At 67.8% G+C, this 21,510-nt stretch overlaps 9 non-coding genes across 9 annotated transcripts; all 9 read left to right on the plus strand.

Annotated features, from left to right (window-relative positions):
• Positions 1-1,119: 1,119 nt before the first annotated feature.
• On the plus strand, positions 1,120-1,238 carry LOC141412077 (5S ribosomal RNA). The gene has a single exon (XR_012436916.1). It is a non-coding gene; the product is annotated as a 5S ribosomal RNA (ribosomal RNA).
• Positions 1,239-3,399: 2,161 nt separating this feature from the next.
• Positions 3,400-3,518, plus strand: LOC141412944 (5S ribosomal RNA). Its single transcript, XR_012437786.1, has one exon. It is a non-coding gene; the product is annotated as a 5S ribosomal RNA (ribosomal RNA).
• A 2,141-nt stretch (positions 3,519-5,659) lies between these two features.
• Positions 5,660-5,778, plus strand: LOC141412078 (5S ribosomal RNA). Its single transcript, XR_012436917.1, has one exon. It is a non-coding gene; the product is annotated as a 5S ribosomal RNA (ribosomal RNA).
• Positions 5,779-7,929: 2,151 nt separating this feature from the next.
• LOC141412079 (5S ribosomal RNA) lies at positions 7,930-8,048 on the plus strand. The gene has a single exon (XR_012436918.1). It is a non-coding gene; the product is annotated as a 5S ribosomal RNA (ribosomal RNA).
• A 2,151-nt stretch (positions 8,049-10,199) lies between these two features.
• On the plus strand, positions 10,200-10,318 carry LOC141412081 (5S ribosomal RNA). The gene has a single exon (XR_012436920.1). It is a non-coding gene; the product is annotated as a 5S ribosomal RNA (ribosomal RNA).
• Positions 10,319-12,469: 2,151 nt separating this feature from the next.
• On the plus strand, positions 12,470-12,588 carry LOC141412082 (5S ribosomal RNA). The gene has a single exon (XR_012436921.1). It is a non-coding gene; the product is annotated as a 5S ribosomal RNA (ribosomal RNA).
• Positions 12,589-14,739: 2,151 nt separating this feature from the next.
• LOC141412083 (5S ribosomal RNA) lies at positions 14,740-14,858 on the plus strand. The gene has a single exon (XR_012436922.1). It is a non-coding gene; the product is annotated as a 5S ribosomal RNA (ribosomal RNA).
• Positions 14,859-17,006: 2,148 nt separating this feature from the next.
• Positions 17,007-17,125, plus strand: LOC141412084 (5S ribosomal RNA). Its single transcript, XR_012436923.1, has one exon. It is a non-coding gene; the product is annotated as a 5S ribosomal RNA (ribosomal RNA).
• A 2,151-nt stretch (positions 17,126-19,276) lies between these two features.
• LOC141412085 (5S ribosomal RNA) lies at positions 19,277-19,395 on the plus strand. The gene has a single exon (XR_012436924.1). It is a non-coding gene; the product is annotated as a 5S ribosomal RNA (ribosomal RNA).
• The last annotated feature ends 2,115 nt before the right edge of the window (positions 19,396-21,510 follow it).

The raw sequence follows: 21,510 nt of genomic DNA on the forward strand, positions 1-21,510 counted from the left end.
CCTCCTCTCCCCCACCCCACACACGAGCAGCCGAAGGACAAGAGGGTATGGCTGGGGCCTGAGCGGGAACAAGCGAAGCCTTGGTTTGCGGCCCCTCGGCCAACTGCATCAGGATTTTTGTCTGGGCTCGGAGGCCAGAGGATCTCTGCCATTTGCTAGCAGGGCCAGGGATGGCAGGAGGGTGGGTACGGGGCTCAGCCAGGGCCAGTTCTGCTGGCACGATCCTGTAGCACGTGGCCGCGTAGCACGGGGCCGGGTCTGAAGGAGGCCAAGCAGGGGCACAAGACCCAGCAGCGGCACAGGGAAGAGGCCCAGGGCACCCAGGAGCAGACGAGACCCGGGAGTCGTGCGTGCTTGGCGTGGCCGCGGGCCCCGTGACGCCCGAGGACTCGAGTGCTCAGCCCCGTGTAGTGGCCGCGAAGGCCTGCCTGGGAGAAACGCCCCGGGAGGCCGGCAGGAACCCGGGATCGGAAGGGATGTGGAGGGGCCCCGGGTCGGAGGAGATGGCTTTGGCTGTGTTTGGTTTTGTTTCTTCTTCCCAAGATCCCGGGTGTGAAAGGGGCCAGAGGTGAAGTCCTGGGCTGGAAAGCCTCACGATTCAGCCCCGCAGCCCCAGGCCCTGAGTGTGGAGGAGGGCGGAGCGGGTCGGCGAAGGGCGCGGCTGCCGTTTTCCTGATGGGCTGGAGGGGCAGTGGCGCTTTCCGGACGAAGAGGACCGGAAGGGTCCCCGAGACCTCCGCTGGGAGCCACGCACCCACCCAAGGATACGGCTCCAGGAGGTGACGGAGGAGGGCGGCTGCTTGCCCTGGCCCGAGCTGTGCGTCCCCCGCCTTGGCCACAGCAGTGGACATTCCCAGAAGAACAAGCGCCCGAGAGCACTGAGAAATTTTCCCCCGAGAAAACTTGACCCTCGTCCTGGCAGCAGGACACCTCGGGAAGAAAGCCACCCAGCGGCCACCTGGGCGAGACCGGCTGCCCGAGCAGGCGCGCGTGGCCTCTGGCCGCTGGCCCCGGGCTGCCAGCCCCCACCCGGACTCCCAGCCGTGCCAGGAGAGCAGCGTGGAGACGCACGCCGGGGCCCTCGGCAGGCTCTTGGGGCTCCCGGAGGCGGCGGCTAGCGTCTACGGCCATACCACCCTGAACGCGCCCGATCTCGTCTGATCTCGGAAGCTAAGCAGGGTCGGGCCTGGTTAGTACTTGGATGGGAGACCGCCTGGGAATACCGGGTGCTGTAGGCTTTTGCTCCTCCCTCCCTCGCTGCTCCTTTTGTCTTCGGGGACTTCGCCACCACTCCCCCCACCACCACCACCACCCCCAGCACCACCACCACCACCACCACCACAACGACCCACCGTGACCACGACCCCGACCCCGTCCGGGCCACCCGCCAGACCCACGCACACCGAATCCTCACAGCTACGTCCCCGAATCCTCTCCCCTCCCCACACTCTCCTGGGGCGCGCGCCCGCGACACGGGTCACCAGCGAGGTTGGTCCCAGGCCACGTTGGGGACCGCTCCCCAACTGCCCTCCAGGCGGGCGGGGAGGGACGTGCGGAAGCCATGAGAAAGTGGGTCCTGCACCCCAGCGGGCCCCACAGCGGGACGCGCCACACCTGGGCTCGCCACAAGGTGGTGCACTGGGTCCAGGGCAAGACGCCAGTGGACAGAGAAGCAGGGAGCCTCAGTCGGGTGCTGCTCCACGTCGCGCTCCGTCGCTCAACCCAAGACAGGGCAGCCAGCGCGCGACCTCTACGTGGGATCCCGCCTCCCACGGCAGAGCCTGCGGTCACAGGGACAGAGGGCGCAGGCCGCCAGAGCTCCGGATGCCAGCGGCAGCTCCCCGTCCCGCTCAAAGGGAGGGAGGGCCGCCGCTGGCGCCCAGTCGCCTGTGCCACCCTCCGGGTCTCAAAGCACTCCTCAGTCAGCTCAAGGACCGGGGCCACCTGGCCTTCGGGGTCACATGGGCTTGGGCACGACGGAAGGGACCGCTTGCCCCCGTGGAACAGACATTCTCCCCGTGGACAACCTCAGGTGCCGGGACCCTCTGCTCCGCCTTGGAAAACCCACCTTCTGCAATGTATGCCCAACGCAATCAGGCCGAGCAGATTGACCCCCTCGGCCCGGCCCCAGTGTGTGATGGGGCTCTGTGCGTGAGGGCTTGCTCTTCCCCACCTACACCAGGCACGGCATCTAACACACACACACACACACACACACACACACACACACACACACCACGCAGAGACACCCAGACCACGCACGCACGCACGGGGACGCACCCTCCTCTCCCCCACCCCACACACGAGCAGCCGAAGGACAAGAGGGTATGGCTGGGGCCTGAGCGGGAACAAGCGAAGCCTTGGTTTGCGGCCCCTCGGCCAACTGCATCAGGATTTTTGTCTGGGCTCGGAGGCCAGAGGATCTCTGCCATTTGCTAGCAGGGCCAGGGATGGCAGGAGGGTGGGTACGGGGCTCAGCCAGGGCCAGTTCTGCTGGCACGATCCTGTAGCACGTGGCCGCGTAGCACGGGGCCGGGTCTGAAGGAGGCCAAGCAGGGGCACAAGACCCAGCAGCGGCACAGGGAAGAGGCCCAGGGCACCCAGGAGCAGACGAGACCCGGGAGTCGTGCGTGCTTGGCGTGGCCGCGGGCCCCGTGACGCCCGAGGACTCGAGTGCTCAGCCCCGTGTAGTGGCCGCGAAGGCCTGCCTGGGAGAAACGCCCCGGGAGGCCGGCAGGAACCCGGGATCGGAAGGGATGTGGAGGGGCCCCGGGTCGGAGGAGATGGCTTTGGCTGTGTTTGGTTTTGTTTCTTCTTCCCAAGATCCCGGGTGTGAAAGGGGCCAGAGGTGAAGTCCTGGGCTGGAAAGCCTCACGATTCAGCCCCGCAGCCCCAGGCCCTGAGTGTGGAGGAGGGCGGAGCGGGTCGGCGAAGGGCGCGGCTGCCGTTTTCCTGATGGGCTGGAGGGGCAGTGTCGCTTTCCGGACGAAGAGGACCGGAAGGGTCCCCGAGACCTCCGCTGGGAGCCACGCACCCACCCAAGGATACGGCTCCAGGAGGCGACGGAGGAGGGCGGCTGCTTGCCCTGGCCCGAGCTGTGCGTCCCCCGCCTTGGCCACAGCAGTGGACATTCCCAGAAGAACAAGCGCCCGAGAGCACTGAGAAATTTTCCCCCGAGAAAACTTGACCCTCGTCCTGGCAGCAGGACACCTCGGGAAGAAAGCCACCCAGCGGCCACCTGGGCGAGACCGGCTGCCCGAGCAGGCGCGCGGGGCCTCTGGCCGCTGGCCCCGGGCTGCCAGCCCCCACCCGGACTCCCAGCCGTGCCAGGAGAGCAGCGTGGAGACGCACGCCGGGGCCCTCGGCAGGCTCTTGGGGCTCCCGGAGGCGGCGGCTAGCGTCTACGGCCATACCACCCTGAACGCGCCCGATCTCGTCTGATGTCGGAAGCTAAGCAGGGTCGGACCTGGTTAGTACTTGGATGGGAGACCGCCTGGGAATACCGGGTGCTGTAGGCTTTTGCTCCTCCCTCCCTCGCTGCTCCTTTTGTCTTCGGGGACTTCGCCACCACCCCCCCCCCACCACCACCACCCCCAGCACCACCACCACCACCACCACAACGACCCACCGTGACCACGACCCCGACCCCGTCCGGGCCACCCGCCAGACCCACGCACACCGAATCCTCACAGCTACGTCCCCGAATCCTCTCCCCTCCCCACACTCTCCTGGGGCGCGCGCCCGCGACACGGGTCACCAGCGAGGTTGGTCCCAGGCCACGTTGGGGACCGCTCCCCAACTGCCCTCCAGGCGGGCGGGGAGGGACGTGCGGAAGCCATGAGAAAGTGGGTCCTGCACCCCAGCGGGCCCCACAGCGGGACGCGCCACACCTGGGCTCGCCACAAGGTGGTGCACTGGGTCCAGGGCAAGACGCCAGGGGACAGAGAAGCAGGGAGCCTCAGTCGGGTGCTGCTCCACGTCGCCCTCCGTCGCTCAACCCAAGACAGGGCAGCCAGCGCGCGACCTCTACGTGGGATCCCGCCTCCCACGGCAGAGCCTGCGGTCACAGGGACAGAGGGCGCAGGCCGCCAGAGCTCCGGATGCCAGCGGCAGCTCCCCGTCCCGCTCAAAGGGAGGGAGGGCCGCCGCTGGCGCCCAGTCGCCTGTGCCACCCTCCGGGTCTCAAAGCACTCCTCAGTCAGCTCAAGGACCGGGGCCACCTGGCCTTCGGGGTCACATGGGCTTGGGCACGACGGAAGGGACCGCTTGCCCCCGTGGAACAGACATTCTCCCCGTGGACAACCTCAGGTGCCGGGACCCTCTGCTCCGCCTTGGAAAACCCACCTTCTGCAATGTATGCCCAACGCAATCAGGCCGAGCAGATTGACCCCCTCGGCCCGGCCCCAGTGTGTGATGGGGCTCTGTGCGTGAGGGCTTGCTCTTCCCCACCTACACCAGGCACGGCATCTAACACACACACACACACACACACACACCACGCAGAGACACCCAGACCACGCACGCACGCACGGGGACGCACCCTCCTCTCCCCCACCCCACACACGAGCAGCCGAAGGACAAGAGGGTATGGCTGGGGCCTGAGCGGGAACAAGCGAAGCCTTGGTTTGCGGCCCCTCGGCCAACTGCATCAGGATTTTTGTCTGGGCTCGGAGGCCAGAGGATCTCTGCCATTTGCTAGCAGGGCCAGGGATGGCAGGAGGGTGGGTACGGGGCTCAGCCAGGGCCAGTTCTGCTGGCACGATCCTGTAGCACGTGGCCGCGTAGCACGGGGCCGGGTCTGAAGGAGGCCAAGCAGGGGCACAAGACCCAGCAGCGGCACAGGGAAGAGGCCCAGGGCACCCAGGAGCAGACGAGACCCGGGAGTCGTGCGTGCTTGGCGTGGCCGCGGGCCCCGTGACGCCCGAGGACTCGAGTGCTCAGCCCCGTGTAGTGGCCGCGAAGGCCTGCCTGGGAGAAACGCCCCGGGAGGCCGGCAGGAACCCGGGATCGGAAGGGATGTGGAGGGGCCCCGGGTCGGAGGAGATGGCTTTGGCTGTGTTTGGTTTTGTTTCTTCTTCCCAAGATCCCGGGTGTGAAAGGGGCCAGAGGTGAAGTCCTGGGCTGGAAAGCCTCACGATTCAGCCCCGCAGCCCCAGGCCCTGAGTGTGGAGGAGGGCGGAGCGGGTCGGCGAAGGGCGCGGCTGCCGTTTTCCTGATGGGCTGGAGGGGCAGTGGCGCTTTCCGGACGAAGAGGACCGGAAGGGTCCCCGAGACCTCCGCTGGGAGCCACGCACCCACCCAAGGATACGGCTCCAGGAGGCGACGGAGGAGGGCGGCTGCTTGCCCTGGCCCGAGCTGTGCGTCCCCCGCCTTGGCCACAGCAGTGGACATTCCCAGAAGAACAAGCGCCCGAGAGCACTGAGAAATTTTCCCCCGAGAAAACTTGACCCTCGTCCTGGCAGCAGGACACCTCGGGAAGAAAGCCACCCAGCGGCCACCTGGGCGAGACCGGCTGCCCGAGCAGGCGCGCGGGGCCTCTGGCCGCTGGCCCCGGGCTGCCAGCCCCCACCCGGACTCCCAGCCGTGCCAGGAGAGCAGCGTGGAGACGCACGCCGGGGCCCTCGGCAGGCTCTTGGGGCTCCCGGAGGCGGCGGCTAGCGTCTACGGCCATACCACCCTGAACGCGCCCGATCTCGTCTGATCTCGGAAGCTAAGCAGGGTCGGGCCTGGTTAGTACTTGGATGGGAGACCGCCTGGGAATACCGGGTGCTGTAGGCTTTTGCTCCTCCCTCCCTCGCTGCTCCTTTTGTCTTCGGGGACTTCGCCACCACCCCCCCCACCACCACCACCACCCCCAGCACCACCACCACCACCACCACCACAACGACCCACCGTGACCACGACCCCGACCCCGTCCGGGCCACCCGCCAGACCCACGCACACCGAATCCTCACAGCTACGTCCCCGAATCCTCTCCCCTCCCCACACTCTCCTGGGGCGCGCGCCCGCGACACGGGTCACCAGCGAGGTTGGTCCCAGGCCACGTTGGGGACCGCTCCCCAACTGCCCTCCAGGCGGGCGGGGAGGGACGTGCGGAAGCCATGAGAAAGTGGGTCCTGCACCCCAGCGGGCCCCACAGCGGGACGCGCCACACCTGGGCTCGCCACAAGGTGGTGCACTGGGTCCAGGGCAAGACGCCAGGGGACAGAGAAGCAGGGAGCCTCAGTCGGGTGCTGCTCCACGTCGCGCTCCGTCGCTCAACCCAAGACAGGGCAGCCAGCGCGCGACCTCTACGTGGGATCCCGCCTCCCACGGCAGAGCCTGCGGTCACAGGGACAGAGGGCGCAGGCCGCCAGAGCTCCGGATGCCAGCGGCAGCTCCCCGTCCCGCTCAAAGGGAGGGAGGGCCGCCGCTGGCGCCCAGTCGCCTGTGCCACCCTCCGGGTCTCAAAGCACTCCTCAGTCAGCTCAAGGACCGGGGCCACCTGGCCTTCGGGGTCACATGGGCTTGGGCACGACGGAAGGGACCGCTTGCCCCCGTGGAACAGACATTCTCCCCGTGGACAACCTCAGGTGCCGGGACCCTCTGCTCCGCCTTGGAAAACCCACCTTCTGCAATGTATGCCCAACGCAATCAGGCCGAGCAGATTGACCCCCTCGGCCCGGCCCCAGTGTGTGATGGGGCTCTGTGCGTGAGGGCTTGCTCTTCCCCACCTACACCAGGCACGGCATCTAACACACACACACACACACACACACACACACACCACGCAGAGACACCCAGACCACGCACGCACGCACGGGGACGCACCCTCCTCTCCCCCACCCCACACACGAGCAGCCGAAGGACAAGAGGGTATGGCTGGGGCCTGAGCGGGAACAAGCGAAGCCTTGGTTTGCGGCCCCTCGGCCAACTGCATCAGGATTTTTGTCTGGGCTCGGAGGCCAGAGGATCTCTGCCATTTGCTAGCAGGGCCAGGGATGGCAGGAGGGTGGGTACGGGGCTCAGCCAGGGCCAGTTCTGCTGGCACGATCCTGTAGCACGTGGCCGCGTAGCACGGGGCCGGGTCTGAAGGAGGCCAAGCAGGGGCACAAGACCCAGCAGCGGCACAGGGAAGAGGCCCAGGGCACCCAGGAGCAGACGAGACCCGGGAGTCGTGCGTGCTTGGCGTGGCCGCGGGCCCCGTGACGCCCGAGGACTCGAGTGCTCAGCCCCGTGTAGTGGCCGCGAAGGCCTGCCTGGGAGAAACGCCCCGGGAGGCCGGCAGGAACCCGGGATCGGAAGGGATGTGGAGGGGCCCCGGGTCGGAGGAGATGGCTTTGGCTGTGTTTGGTTTTGTTTCTTCTTCCCAAGATCCCGGGTGTGAAAGGGGCCAGAGGTGAAGTCCTGGGCTGGAAAGCCTCACGATTCAGCCCCGCAGCCCCAGGCCCTGAGTGTGGAGGAGGGCGGAGCGGGTCGGCGAAGGGCGCGGCTGCCGTTTTCCTGATGGGCTGGAGGGGCAGTGGCGCTTTCCGGACGAAGAGGACCGGAAGGGTCCCCGAGACCTCCGCTGGGAGCCACGCACCCACCCAAGGATACGGCTCCAGGAGGCGACGGAGGAGGGCGGCTGCTTGCCCTGGCCCGAGCTGTGCGTCCCCCGCCTTGGCCACAGCAGTGGACATTCCCAGAAGAACAAGCGCCCGAGAGCACTGAGAAATTTTCCCCCGAGAAAACTTGACCCTCGTCCTGGCAGCAGGACACCTCGGGAAGAAAGCCACCCAGCGGCCACCTGGGCGAGACCGGCTGCCCGAGCAGGCGCGCGGGGCCTCTGGCCGCTGGCCCCGGGCTGCCAGCCCCCACCCGGACTCCCAGCCGTGCCAGGAGAGCAGCGTGGAGACGCACGCCGGGGCCCTCGGCAGGCTCTTGGGGCTCCCGGAGGCGGCGGCTAGCGTCTACGGCCATACCACCCTGAACGCGCCCGATCTCGTCTGATCTCGGAAGCTAAGCAGGGTCGGGCCTGGTTAGTACTTGGATGGGAGACCGCCTGGGAATACCGGGTGCTGTAGGCTTTTGCTCCTCCCTCCCTCGCTGCTCCTTTTGTCTTCGGGGACTTCGCCACCACCCCCCCCACCACCACCACCACCCCCAGCACCACCACCACCACCACCACCACAACGACCCACCGTGACCACGACCCCGACCCCGTCCGGGCCACCCGCCAGACCCACGCACACCGAATCCTCACAGCTACGTCCCCGAATCCTCTCCCCTCCCCACACTCTCCTGGGGCGCGCGCCCGCGACACGGGTCACCAGCGAGGTTGGTCCCAGGCCACGTTGGGGACCGCTCCCCAACTGCCCTCCAGGCGGGCGGGGAGGGACGTGCGGAAGCCATGAGAAAGTGGGTCCTGCACCCCAGCGGGCCCCACAGCGGGACGCGCCACACCTGGGCTCGCCACAAGGTGGTGCACTGGGTCCAGGGCAAGACGCCAGGGGACAGAGAAGCAGGGAGCCTCAGTCGGGTGCTGCTCCACGTCGCGCTCCGTCGCTCAACCCAAGACAGGGCAGCCAGCGCGCGACCTCTACGTGGGATCCCGCCTCCCACGGCAGAGCCTGCGGTCACAGGGACAGAGGGCGCAGGCCGCCAGAGCTCCGGATGCCAGCGGCAGCTCCCCGTCCCGCTCAAAGGGAGGGAGGGCCGCCGCTGGCGCCCAGTCGCCTGTGCCACCCTCCGGGTCTCAAAGCACTCCTCAGTCAGCTCAAGGACCGGGGCCACCTGGCCTTCGGGGTCACATGGGCTTGGGCACGACGGAAGGGACCGCTTGCCCCCGTGGAACAGACATTCTCCCCGTGGACAACCTCAGGTGCCGGGACCCTCTGCTCCGCCTTGGAAAACCCACCTTCTGCAATGTATGCCCAACGCAATCAGGCCGAGCAGATTGACCCCCTCGGCCCGGCCCCAGTGTGTGATGGGGCTCTGTGCGTGAGGGCTTGCTCTTCCCCACCTACACCAGGCACGGCATCTAACACACACACACACACACACACACACACACACCACGCAGAGACACCCAGACCACGCACGCACGCACGGGGACGCACCCTCCTCTCCCCCACCCCACACACGAGCAGCCGAAGGACAAGAGGGTATGGCTGGGGCCTGAGCGGGAACAAGCGAAGCCTTGGTTTGCGGCCCCTCGGCCAACTGCATCAGGATTTTTGTCTGGGCTCGGAGGCCAGAGGATCTCTGCCATTTGCTAGCAGGGCCAGGGATGGCAGGAGGGTGGGTACGGGGCTCAGCCAGGGCCAGTTCTGCTGGCACGATCCTGTAGCACGTGGCCGCGTAGCACGGGGCCGGGTCTGAAGGAGGCCAAGCAGGGGCACAAGACCCAGCAGCGGCACAGGGAAGAGGCCCAGGGCACCCAGGAGCAGACGAGACCCGGGAGTCGTGCGTGCTTGGCGTGGCCGCGGGCCCCGTGACGCCCGAGGACTCGAGTGCTCAGCCCCGTGTAGTGGCCGCGAAGGCCTGCCTGGGAGAAACGCCCCGGGAGGCCGGCAGGAACCCGGGATCGGAAGGGATGTGGAGGGGCCCCGGGTCGGAGGAGATGGCTTTGGCTGTGTTTGGTTTTGTTTCTTCTTCCCAAGATCCCGGGTGTGAAAGGGGCCAGAGGTGAAGTCCTGGGCTGGAAAGCCTCACGATTCAGCCCCGCAGCCCCAGGCCCTGAGTGTGGAGGAGGGCGGAGCGGGTCGGCGAAGGGCGCGGCTGCCGTTTTCCTGATGGGCTGGAGGGGCAGTGGCGCTTTCCGGACGAAGAGGACCGGAAGGGTCCCCGAGACCTCCGCTGGGAGCCACGCACCCACCCAAGGATACGGCTCCAGGAGGCGACGGAGGAGGGCGGCTGCTTGCCCTGGCCCGAGCTGTGCGTCCCCCGCCTTGGCCACAGCAGTGGACATTCCCAGAAGAACAAGCGCCCGAGAGCACTGAGAAATTTTCCCCCGAGAAAACTTGACCCTCGTCCTGGCAGCAGGACACCTCGGGAAGAAAGCCACCCAGCGGCCACCTGGGCGAGACCGGCTGCCCGAGCAGGCGCGCGGGGCCTCTGGCCGCTGGCCCCGGGCTGCCAGCCCCCACCCGGACTCCCAGCCGTGCCAGGAGAGCAGCGTGGAGACGCACGCCGGGGCCCTCGGCAGGCTCTTGGGGCTCCCGGAGGCGGCGGCTAGCGTCTACGGCCATACCACCCTGAACGCGCCCGATCTCGTCTGATCTCGGAAGCTAAGCAGGGTCGGGCCTGGTTAGTACTTGGATGGGAGACCGCCTGGGAATACCGGGTGCTGTAGGCTTTTGCTCCTCCCTCCCTCGCTGCTCCTTTTGTCTTCGGGGACTTCGCCACCACCCCCCCCACCACCACCACCACCCCCAGCACCACCACCACCACCACCACCACAACGACCCACCGTGACCACGACCCCGACCCCGTCCGGGCCACCCGCCAGACCCACGCACACCGAATCCTCACAGCTACGTCCCCGAATCCTCTCCCCTCCCCACACTCTCCTGGGGCGCGCGCCCGCGACACGGGTCACCAGCGAGGTTGGTCCCAGGCCACGTTGGGGACCGCTCCCCAACTGCCCTCCAGGCGGGCGGGGAGGGACGTGCGGAAGCCATGAGAAAGTGGGTCCTGCACCCCAGCGGGCCCCACAGCGGGACGCGCCACACCTGGGCTCGCCACAAGGTGGTGCACTGGGTCCAGGGCAAGACGCCAGGGGACAGAGAAGCAGGGAGCCTCAGTCGGGTGCTGCTCCACGTCGCGCTCCGTCGCTCAACCCAAGACAGGGCAGCCAGCGCGCGACCTCTACGTGGGATCCCGCCTCCCACGGCAGAGCCTGCGGTCACAGGGACAGAGGGCGCAGGCCGCCAGAGCTCCGGATGCCAGCGGCAGCTCCCCGTCCCGCTCAAAGGGAGGGAGGGCCGCCGCTGGCGCCCAGTCGCCTGTGCCACCCTCCGGGTCTCAAAGCACTCCTCAGTCAGCTCAAGGACCGGGGCCACCTGGCCTTCGGGGTCACATGGGCTTGGGCACGACGGAAGGGACCGCTTGCCCCCGTGGAACAGACATTCTCCCCGTGGACAACCTCAGGTGCCGGGACCCTCTGCTCCGCCTTGGAAAACCCACCTTCTGCAATGTATGCCCAACGCAATCAGGCCGAGCAGATTGACCCCCTCGGCCCGGCCCCAGTGTGTGATGGGGCTCTGTGCGTGAGGGCTTGCTCTTCCCCACCTACACCAGGCACGGCATCTAACACACACACACACACACACACACACACACACCACGCAGAGACACCCAGACCACGCACGCACGCACGGGGACGCACCCTCCTCTCCCCCACCCCACACACGAGCAGCCGAAGGACAAGAGGGTATGGCTGGGGCCTGAGCGGGAACAAGCGAAGCCTTGGTTTGCGGCCCCTCGGCCAACTGCATCAGGATTTTTGTCTGGGCTCGGAGGCCAGAGGATCTCTGCCATTTGCTAGCAGGGCCAGGGATGGCAGGAGGGTGGGTACGGGGCTCAGCCAGGGCCAGTTCTGCTGGCACGATCCTGTAGCACGTGGCCGCGTAGCACGGGGCCGGGTCTGAAGGAGGCCAAGCAGGGGCACAAGACCCAGCAGCGGCACAGGGAAGAGGCCCAGGGCACCCAGGAGCAGACGAGACCCGGGAGTCGTGCGTGCTTGGCGTGGCCGCGGGCCCCGTGACGCCCGAGGACTCGAGTGCTCAGCCCCGTGTAGTGGCCGCGAAGGCCTGCCTGGGAGAAACGCCCCGGGAGGCCGGCAGGAACCCGGGATCGGAAGGGATGTGGAGGGGCCCCGGGTCGGAGGAGATGGCTTTGGCTGTGTTTGGTTTTGTTTCTTCTTCCCAAGATCCCGGGTGTGAAAGGGGCCAGAGGTGAAGTCCTGGGCTGGAAAGCCTCACGATTCAGCCCCGCAGCCCCAGGCCCTGAGTGTGGAGGAGGGCGGAGCGGGTCGGCGAAGGGCGCGGCTGCCGTTTTCCTGATGGGCTGGAGGGGCAGTGGCGCTTTCCGGACGAAGAGGACCGGAAGGGTCCCCGAGACCTCCGCTGGGAGCCACGCACCCACCCAAGGATACGGCTCCAGGAGGCGACGGAGGAGGGCGGCTGCTTGCCCTGGCCCGAGCTGTGCGTCCCCCGCCTTGGCCACAGCAGTGGACATTCCCAGAAGAACAAGCGCCCGAGAGCACTGAGAAATTTTCCCCCGAGAAAACTTGACCCTCGTCCTGGCAGCAGGACACCTCGGGAAGAAAGCCACCCAGCGGCCACCTGGGCGAGACCGGCTGCCCGAGCAGGCGCGCGGGGCCTCTGGCCGCTGGCCCCGGGCTGCCAGCCCCCACCCGGACTCCCAGCCGTGCCAGGAGAGCAGCGTGGAGACGCACGCCGGGGCCCTCGGCAGGCTCTTGGGGCTCCCGGAGGCGGCGGCTAGCGTCTACGGCCATACCACCCTGAACGCGCCCGATCTCGTCTGATCTCGGAAGCTAAGCAGGGTCGGGCCTGGTTAGTACTTGGATGGGAGACCGCCTGGGAATACCGGGTGCTGTAGGCTTTTGCTCCTCCCTCCCTCGCTGCTCCTTTTGTCTTCGGGGACTTCGCCACCACCCCCCCCACCACCACCACCACCCCCAGCACCACCACCACCACCACCACCACAACGACCCACCGTGACCACGACCCCGACCCCGTCCGGGCCACCCGCCAGACCCACGCACACCGAATCCTCACAGCTACGTCCCCGAATCCTCTCCCCTCCCCACACTCTCCTGGGGCGCGCGCCCGCGACACGGGTCACCAGCGAGGTTGGTCCCAGGCCACGTTGGGGACCGCTCCCCAACTGCCCTCCAGGCGGGCGGGGAGGGACGTGCGGAAGCCATGAGAAAGTGGGTCCTGCACCCCAGCGGGCCCCACAGCGGGACGCGCCACACCTGGGCTCGCCACAAGGTGGTGCACTGGGTCCAGGGCAAGACGCCAGGGGACAGAGAAGCAGGGAGCCTCAGTCGGGTGCTGCTCCACGTCGCGCTCCGTCGCTCAACCCAAGACAGGGCAGCCAGCGCGCGACCTCTACGTGGGATCCCGCCTCCCACGGCAGAGCCTGCGGTCACAGGGACAGAGGGCGCAGGCCGCCAGAGCTCCGGATGCCAGCGGCAGCTCCCCGTCCCGCTCAAAGGGAGGGAGGGCCGCCGCTGGCGCCCAGTCGCCTGTGCCACCCTCCGGGTCTCAAAGCACTCCTCAGTCAGCTCAAGGACCGGGGCCACCTGGCCTTCGGGGTCACATGGGCTTGGGCACGACGGAAGGGACCGCTTGCCCCCGTGGAACAGACATTCTCCCCGTGGACAACCTCAGGTGCCGGGACCCTCTGCTCCGCCTTGGAAAACCCACCTTCTGCAATGTATGCCCAACGCAATCAGGCCGAGCAGATTGACCCCCTCGGCCCGGCCCCAGTGTGTGATGGGGCTCTGTGCGTGAGGGCTTGCTCTTCCCCACCTACACCAGGCACGGCAACGGCATCTAACACACACACACACACACACACACACCACGCAGAGACACCCAGACCACGCACGCACGCACGGGGACGCACCCTCCTCTCCCCCACCCCACACACGAGCAGCCGAAGGACAAGAGGGTATGGCTGGGGCCTGAGCGGGAACAAGCGAAGCCTTGGTTTGCGGCCCCTCGGCCAACTGCATCAGGATTTTTGTCTGGGCTCGGAGGCCAGAGGATCTCTGCCATTTGCTAGCAGGGCCAGGGATGGCAGGAGGGTGGGTACGGGGCTCAGCCAGGGCCAGTTCTGCTGGCACGATCCTGTAGCACGTGGCCGCGTAGCACGGGGCCGGGTCTGAAGGAGGCCAAGCAGGGGCACAAGACCCAGCAGCGGCACAGGGAAGAGGCCCAGGGCACCCAGGAGCAGACGAGACCCGGGAGTCGTGCGTGCTTGGCGTGGCCGCGGGCCCCGTGACGCCCGAGGACTCGAGTGCTCAGCCCCGTGTAGTGGCCGCGAAGGCCTGCCTGGGAGAAACGCCCCGGGAGGCCGGCAGGAACCCGGGATCGGAAGGGATGTGGAGGGGCCCCGGGTCGGAGGAGATGGCTTTGGCTGTGTTTGGTTTTGTTTCTTCTTCCCAAGATCCCGGGTGTGAAAGGGGCCAGAGGTGAAGTCCTGGGCTGGAAAGCCTCACGATTCAGCCCCGCAGCCCCAGGCCCTGAGTGTGGAGGAGGGCGGAGCGGGTCGGCGAAGGGCGCGGCTGCCGTTTTCCTGATGGGCTGGAGGGGCAGTGGCGCTTTCCGGACGAAGAGGACCGGAAGGGTCCCCGAGACCTCCGCTGGGAGCCACGCACCCACCCAAGGATACGGCTCCAGGAGGCGACGGAGGAGGGCGGCTGCTTGCCCTGGCCCGAGCTGTGCGTCCCCCGCCTTGGCCACAGCAGTGGACATTCCCAGAAGAACAAGCGCCCGAGAGCACTGAGAAATTTTCCCCCGAGAAAACTTGACCCTCGTCCTGGCAGCAGGACACCTCGGGAAGAAAGCCACCCAGCGGCCACCTGGGCGAGACCGGCTGCCCGAGCAGGCGCGCGGGGCCTCTGGCCGCTGGCCCCGGGCTGCCAGCCCCCACCCGGACTCCCAGCCGTGCCAGGAGAGCAGCGTGGAGACGCACGCCGGGGCCCTCGGCAGGCTCTTGGGGCTCCCGGAGGCGGCGGCTAGCGTCTACGGCCATACCACCCTGAACGCGCCCGATCTCGTCTGATCTCGGAAGCTAAGCAGGGTCGGGCCTGGTTAGTACTTGGATGGGAGACCGCCTGGGAATACCGGGTGCTGTAGGCTTTTGCTCCTCCCTCCCTCGCTGCTCCTTTTGTCTTCGGGGACTTCGCCACCACCCCCCCCACCACCACCACCACCCCCAGCACCACCACCACCACCACCACCACAACGACCCACCGTGACCACGACCCCGACCCCGTCCGGGCCACCCGCCAGACCCACGCACACCGAATCCTCACAGCTACGTCCCCGAATCCTCTCCCCTCCCCACACTCTCCTGGGGCGCGCGCCCGCGACACGGGTCACCAGCGAGGTTGGTCCCAGGCCACGTTGGGGACCGCTCCCCAACTGCCCTCCAGGCGGGCGGGGAGGGACGTGCGGAAGCCATGAGAAAGTGGGTCCTGCACCCCAGCGGGCCCCACAGCGGGACGCGCCACACCTGGGCTCGCCACAAGGTGGTGCACTGGGTCCAGGGCAAGACGCCAGGGGACAGAGAAGCAGGGAGCCTCAGTCGGGTGCTGCTCCACGTCGCGCTCCGTCGCTCAACCCAAGACAGGGCAGCCAGCGCGCGACCTCTACGTGGGATCCCGCCTCCCACGGCAGAGCCTGCGGTCACAGGGACAGAGGGCGCAGGCCGCCAGAGCTCCGGATGCCAGCGGCAGCTCCCCGTCCCGCTCAAAGGGAGGGAGGGCCGCCGCTGGCGCCCAGTCGCCTGTGCCACCCTCCGGGTCTCAAAGCACTCCTCAGTCAGCTCAAGGACCGGGGCCACCTGGCCTTCGGGGTCACATGGGCTTGGGCACGACGGAAGGGACCGCTTGCCCCCGTGGAACAGACATTCTCCCCGTGGACAACCTCAGGTGCCGGGACCCTCTGCTCCGCCTTGGAAAACCCACCTTCTGCAATGTATGCCCAACGCAATCAGGCCGAGCAGATTGACCCCCTCGGCCCGGCCCCAGTGTGTGATGGGGCTCTGTGCGTGAGGGCTTGCTCTTCCCCACCTACACCAGGCACGGCATCTACACACACACACACACACACACACACACACCACGCAGAGACACCCAGACCACGCACGCACGCACGGGGACGCACCCTCCTCTCCCCCACCCCACACACGAGCAGCCGAAGGACAAGAGGGTATGGCTGGGGCCTGAGCGGGAACAAGCGAAGCCTTGGTTTGCGGCCCCTCGGCCAACTGCATCAGGATTTTTGTCTGGGCTCGGAGGCCAGAGGATCTCTGCCATTTGCTAGCAGGGCCAGGGATGGCAGGAGGGTGGGTACGGGGCTCAGCCAGGGCCAGTTCTGCTGGCACGATCCTGTAGCACGTGGCCGCGTAGCACGGGGCCGGGTCTGAAGGAGGCCAAGCAGGGGCACAAGACCCAGCAGCGGCACAGGGAAGAGGCCCAGGGCACCCAGGAGCAGACGAGACCCGGGAGTCGTGCGTGCTTGGCGTGGCCGCGGGCCCCGTGACGCCCGAGGACTCGAGTGCTCAGCCCCGTGTAGTGGCCGCGAAGGCCTGCCTGGGAGAAACGCCCCGGGAGGCCGGCAGGAACCCGGGATCGGAAGGGATGTGGAGGGGCCCCGGGTCGGAGGAGATGGCTTTGGCTGTGTTTGGTTTTGTTTCTTCTTCCCAAGATCCCGGGTGTGAAAGGGGCCAGAGGTGAAGTCCTGGGCTGGAAAGCCTCACGATTCAGCCCCGCAGCCCCAGGCCCTGAGTGTGGAGGAGGGCGGAGCGGGTCGGCGAAGGGCGCGGCTGCCGTTTTCCTGATGGGCTGGAGGGGCAGTGGCGCTTTCCGGACGAAGAGGACCGGAAGGGTCCCCGAGACCTCCGCTGGGAGCCACGCACCCACCCAAGGATACGGCTCCAGGAGGCGACGGAGGAGGGCGGCTGCTTGCCCTGGCCCGAGCTGTGCGTCCCCCGCCTTGGCCACAGCAGTGGACATTCCCAGAAGAACAAGCGCCCGAGAGCACTGAGAAATTTTCCCCCGAGAAAACTTGACCCTCGTCCTGGCAGCAGGACACCTCGGGAAGAAAGCCACCCAGCGGCCACCTGGGCGAGACCGGCTGCCCGAGCAGGCGCGCGGGGCCTCTGGCCGCTGGCCCCGGGCTGCCAGCCCCCACCCGGACTCCCAGCCGTGCCAGGAGAGCAGCGTGGAGACGCACGCCGGGGCCCTCGGCAGGCTCTTGGGGCTCCCGGAGGCGGCGGCTAGCGTCTACGGCCATACCACCCTGAACGCGCCCGATCTCGTCTGATCTCGGAAGCTAAGCAGGGTCGGGCCTGGTTAGTACTTGGATGGGAGACCGCCTGGGAATACCGGGTGCTGTAGGCTTTTGCTCCTCCCTCCCTCGCTGCTCCTTTTGTCTTCGGGGACTTCGCCACCACCCCCCCCACCACCACCACCACCCCCAGCACCACCACCACCACCACCACCACAACGACCCACCGTGACCACGACCCCGACCCCGTCCGGGCCACCCGCCAGACCCACGCACACCGAATCCTCACAGCTACGTCCCCGAATCCTCTCCCCTCCCCACACTCTCCTGGGGCGCGCGCCCGCGACACGGGTCACCAGCGAGGTTGGTCCCAGGCCACGTTGGGGACCGCTCCCCAACTGCCCTCCAGGCGGGCGGGGAGGGACGTGCGGAAGCCATGAGAAAGTGGGTCCTGCACCCCAGCGGGCCCCACAGCGGGACGCGCCACACCTGGGCTCGCCACAAGGTGGTGCACTGGGTCCAGGGCAAGACGCCAGGGGACAGAGAAGCAGGGAGCCTCAGTCGGGTGCTGCTCCACGTCGCGCTCCGTCGCTCAACCCAAGACAGGGCAGCCAGCGCGCGACCTCTACGTGGGATCCCGCCTCCCACGGCAGAGCCTGCGGTCACAGGGACAGAGGGCGCAGGCCGCCAGAGCTCCGGATGCCAGCGGCAGCTCCCCGTCCCGCTCAAAGGGAGGGAGGGCCGCCGCTGGCGCCCAGTCGCCTGTGCCACCCTCCGGGTCTCAAAGCACTCCTCAGTCAGCTCAAGGACCGGGGCCACCTGGCCTTCGGGGTCACATGGGCTTGGGCACGACGGAAGGGACCGCTTGCCCCCGTGGAACAGACATTCTCCCCGTGGACAACCTCAGGTGCCGGGACCCTCTGCTCCGCCTTGGAAAACCCACCTTCTGCAATGTATGCCCAACGCAATCAGGCCGAGCAGATTGACCCCCTCGGCCCGGCCCCAGTGTGTGATGGGGCTCTGTGCGTGAGGGCTTGCTCTTCCCCACCTACACCAGGCACGGCATCTAACACACACACACACACACACACACACACACACCACGCAGAGACACCCAGACCACGCACGCACGCACGGGGACGCACCCTCCTCTCCCCCACCCCACACACGAGCAGCCGAAGGACAAGAGGGTATGGCTGGGGCCTGAGCGGGAACAAGCGAAGCCTTGGTTTGCGGCCCCTCGGCCAACTGCATCAGGATTTTTGTCTGGGCTCGGAGGCCAGAGGATCTCTGCCATTTGCTAGCAGGGCCAGGGATGGCAGGAGGGTGGGTACGGGGCTCAGCCAGGGCCAGTTCTGCTGGCACGATCCTGTAGCACGTGGCCGCGTAGCACGGGGCCGGGTCTGAAGGAGGCCAAGCAGGGGCACAAGACCCAGCAGCGGCACAGGGAAGAGGCCCAGGGCACCCAGGAGCAGACGAGACCCGGGAGTCGTGCGTGCTTGGCGTGGCCGCGGGCCCCGTGACGCCCGAGGACTCGAGTGCTCAGCCCCGTGTAGTGGCCGCGAAGGCCTGCCTGGGAGAAACGCCCCGGGAGGCCGGCAGGAACCCGGGATCGGAAGGGATGTGGAGGGGCCCCGGGTCGGAGGAGATGGCTTTGGCTGTGTTTGGTTTTGTTTCTTCTTCCCAAGATCCCGGGTGTGAAAGGGGCCAGAGGTGAAGTCCTGGGCTGGAAAGCCTCACGATTCAGCCCCGCAGCCCCAGGCCCTGAGTGTGGAGGAGGGCGGAGCGGGTCGGCGAAGGGCGCGGCTGCCGTTTTCCTGATGGGCTGGAGGGGCAGTGGCGCTTTCCGGACGAAGAGGACCGGAAGGGTCCCCGAGACCTCCGCTGGGAGCCACGCACCCACCCAAGGATACGGCTCCAGGAGGCGACGGAGGAGGGCGGCTGCTTGCCCTGGCCCGAGCTGTGCGTCCCCCGCCTTGGCCACAGCAGTGGACATTCCCAGAAGAACAAGCGCCCGAGAGCACTGAGAAATTTTCCCCCGAGAAAACTTGACCCTCGTCCTGGCAGCAGGACACCTCGGGAAGAAAGCCACCCAGCGGCCACCTGGGCGAGACCGGCTGCCCGAGCAGGCGCGCGGGGCCTCTGGCCGCTGGCCCCGGGCTGCCAGCCCCCACCCGGACTCCCAGCCGTGCCAGGAGAGCAGCGTGGAGACGCACGCCGGGGCCCTCGGCAGGCTCTTGGGGCTCCCGGAGGCGGCGGCTAGCGTCTACGGCCATACCACCCTGAACGCGCCCGATCTCGTCTGATCTCGGAAGCTAAGCAGGGTCGGGCCTGGTTAGTACTTGGATGGGAGACCGCCTGGGAATACCGGGTGCTGTAGGCTTTTGCTCCTCCCTCCCTCGCTGCTCCTTTTGTCTTCGGGGACTTCGCCACCACCCCCCCCACCACCACCACCACCCCCAGCACCACCACCACCACCACCACCACAACGACCCACCGTGACCACGACCCCGACCCCGTCCGGGCCACCCGCCAGACCCACGCACACCGAATCCTCACAGCTACGTCCCCGAATCCTCTCCCCTCCCCACACTCTCCTGGGGCGCGCGCCCGCGACACGGGTCACCAGCGAGGTTGGTCCCAGGCCACGTTGGGGACCGCTCCCCAACTGCCCTCCAGGCGGGCGGGGAGGGACGTGCGGAAGCCATGAGAAAGTGGGTCCTGCACCCCAGCGGGCCCCACAGCGGGACGCGCCACACCTGGGCTCGCCACAAGGTGGTGCACTGGGTCCAGGGCAAGACGCCAGGGGACAGAGAAGCAGGGAGCCTCAGTCGGGTGCTGCTCCACGTCGCGCTCCGTCGCTCAACCCAAGACAGGGCAGCCAGCGCGCGACCTCTACGTGGGATCCCGCCTCCCACGGCAGAGCCTGCGGTCACAGGGACAGAGGGCGCAGGCCGCCAGAGCTCCGGATGCCAGCGGCAGCTCCCCGTCCCGCTCAAAGGGAGGGAGGGCCGCCGCTGGCGCCCAGTCGCCTGTGCCACCCTCCGGGTCTCAAAGCACTCCTCAGTCAGCTCAAGGACCGGGGCCACCTGGCCTTCGGGGTCACATGGGCTTGGGCACGACGGAAGGGACCGCTTGCCCCCGTGGAACAGACATTCTCCCCGTGGACAACCTCAGGTGCCGGGACCCTCTGCTCCGCCTTGGAAAACCCACCTTCTGCAATGTATGCCCAACGCAATCAGGCCGAGCAGATTGACCCCCTCGGCCCGGCCCCAGTGTGTGATGGGGCTCTGTGCGTGAGGGCTTGCTCTTCCCCACCTACACCAGGCACGGCATCTAACACACACACACACACACACACACACACACCACGCAGAGACACCCAGACCACGCACGCACGCACGGGGACGCACCCTCCTCTCCCCCACCCCACACACGAGCAGCCGAAGGACAAGAGGGTATGGCTGGGGCCTGAGCGGGAACAAGCGAAGCCTTGGTTTGCGGCCCCTCGGCCAACTGCATCAGGATTTTTGTCTGGGCTCGGAGGCCAGAGGATCTCTGCCATTTGCTAGCAGGGCCAGGGATGGCAGGAGGGTGGGTACGGGGCTCAGCCAGGGCCAGTTCTGCTGGCACGATCCTGTAGCACGTGGCCGCGTAGCACGGGGCCGGGTCTGAAGGAGGCCAAGCAGGGGCACAAGACCCAGCAGCGGCACAGGGAAGAGGCCCAGGGCACCCAGGAGCAGACGAGACCCGGGAGTCGTGCGTGCTTGGCGTGGCCGCGGGCCCCGTGACGCCCGAGGACTCGAGTGCTCAGCCCCGTGTAGTGGCCGCGAAGGCCTGCCTGGGAGAAACGCCCCGGGAGGCCGGCAGGAACCCGGGATCGGAAGGGATGTGGAGGGGCCCCGGGTCGGAGGAGATGGCTTTGGCTGTGTTTGGTTTTGTTTCTTCTTCCCAAGATCCCGGGTGTGAAAGGGGCCAGAGGTGAAGTCCTGGGCTGGAAAGCCTCACGATTCAGCCCCGCAGCCCCAGGCCCTGAGTGTGGAGGAGGGCGGAGCGGGTCGGCGAAGGGCGCGGCTGCCGTTTTCCTGATGGGCTGGAGGGGCAGTGGCGCTTTCCGGACGAAGAGGACCGGAAGGGTCCCCGAGACCTCCGCTGGGAGCCACGCACCCACCCAAGGATACGGCTCCAGGAGGCGACGGAGGAGGGCGGCTGCTTGCCCTGGCCCGAGCTGTGCGTCCCCCGCCTTGGCCACAGCAGTGGACATTCCCAGAAGAACAAGCGCCCGAGAGCACTGAGAAATTTTCCCCCGAGAAAACTTGACCCTCGTCCTGGCAGCAGGACACCTCGGGAAGAAAGCCACCCAGCGGCCACCTGGGCGAGACCGGCTGCCCGAGCAGGCGCGCGGGGCCTCTGGCCGCTGGCCCCGGGCTGCCAGCCCCCACCCGGACTCCCAGCCGTGCCAGGAGAGCAGCGTGGAGACGCACGCCGGGGCCCTCGG

This window comes from Castor canadensis, chromosome 10, assembly GCF_047511655.1.
Source record: "Castor canadensis chromosome 10, mCasCan1.hap1v2, whole genome shotgun sequence".
Classification (NCBI taxonomy): Eukaryota; Metazoa; Chordata; class Mammalia; order Rodentia; family Castoridae; genus Castor; species Castor canadensis.